Source organism: Pteropus alecto, unplaced genomic scaffold (assembly GCF_000325575.1).
Source record: "Pteropus alecto unplaced genomic scaffold, ASM32557v1 scaffold22, whole genome shotgun sequence".
Classification (NCBI taxonomy): domain Eukaryota; kingdom Metazoa; phylum Chordata; class Mammalia; order Chiroptera; family Pteropodidae; genus Pteropus; species Pteropus alecto.
The window spans coordinates 17,594,345-17,596,125 of NW_006434839.1; positions in this window are offsets into that span (position 1 = coordinate 17,594,345).

Here is a 1,781-nt window from a genome sequence, read left to right on the forward strand (position 1 = left end):
AAGTAGGCAGCCAAAATAGGGAGACAAAGAATCATGTCCCAAATGAAAGAATAGAACAAAGCTGCAGAATAAGAACTCAACAAGACAGAGACAAGTAATCTATTGGATGAAGAGTTCAAAATACTGGCTATAAGGATATTCAGTAATCTCTGTGATAACTTCAACAAAAATATAAGAAACATAAAAATAGAGATAGAAAACAAACAAAAAAATGAGTCAAATAGAGAATAGAAAAACTAAAATAAAGAGTACATTAGAACAGGGGTCCCCAACCTCCAGGCCATGGACTAGTACCAGTTCATTGCCTGTTAAAAACTGGGCCACATGTAGGAAGTGAGTGGTTAGTGAGTGAGTGAAGCTTGATCTGTATTTGCAGCTGCTCCCCAGTGCTAGCATCATCTCCTTTGGCTCCATCTCAGATCACCAGGCATTAGATTCTCATAGGAACACCGGTCCCTGGTACCAAAAAGGTTGGGGATCACTGCATTAGAAAGAGTCAAAGTAGATTAGATGAATCAGAGGATCAAATCAGCAATTTAGAAGATAAAGTAGCATAAAACACACAATCAAAACAGCAAAAAAAATAAAACTTAAAAAAATAGGATAGTGTAAGGGGCCTCTGGGATAACATAGAGCATACCAACATTTGCATCATTGGTGTACCAGAGAAGAAGAAAGAGAGCAAGGGATTGGGAACCTATTTGAAGAAATAATGACTGAAAATATTCCTAACCTAGCAAAGGAAATAGACACACAACCTCAGTAAATACAGAGTCCCAAACAAGAATAACCCAAAAAGGCCCACATCAAGACACATAGTAATTAAATGCCAAAGTTTAAAGACAAAGAAAGAAGCTTAAAGGCAGCAGGAGAAAAGCAGTTAGTTACCTATAAGGGAGCTCCCATAAGACTTTAATTGATTTCTCAGCAGAAATTTTGCAGGCCAGAAGTGATTAGCATGAAATAGTCCAAGTGCCGAAAAGCAAGGACCTATAACTAAGATTACTCTACACGGCAAAGCTATAATTTAGAATCAAAGAACAGATACAGAACTACCTAGACAAAAAAAGCTGGAGCAGTTTATCAGCACCAAATCAATATTATAAGAAATGTTGAAGGGACTTCTTTAAGAAGAAAAAGACCAAAAATATGAATAATAAAATGGCAAAAACTATGTATCTATCAATAATTACTTTAAATGTAAATGGATTAAATGTTCCAATCAAAAGACATAGGTTGGCCGAATGGATAAGAAAACAAAACCCTTACATATGGTGCTTACAAGAGACTCACTTCGGACTGAAAGACACACAGAGACTGAAAGTGAAGGGATTGAAAAGATTATTTCCTGAAAATGGAAACAAACAAACAAATAAAAATCTGGCGTAACAATACTTATACTAGACTTAAAAATAGACTGTAAAACTAAGGCAATATCAAGAGACAAAGAAGGACCCTGTACTTAACACTTCTGGGTATTTATCCAAAGAAACTCTGAAAGCTACTTGTGCACCCCTATGTTCTTTGCAGCATTATTTACAATACACAAGATATGAAGGCAACTTGGATATCTATCAACGACGGAATGGATAAAATAGAGGTGGTACATATGTACAGTGGAATATTACTCAGCCATAAAAAAGAGTGAAATCTTGCCATCCGCAACAACATGGATGGATCTACAAGGTATTGTGCAGAGTGGAGCAAGCCAGATAGAGGAAGATTCCACTTATATGTGCAATCTAAAGAACAAAACAAACAAATAAAACAGAAACCAACTC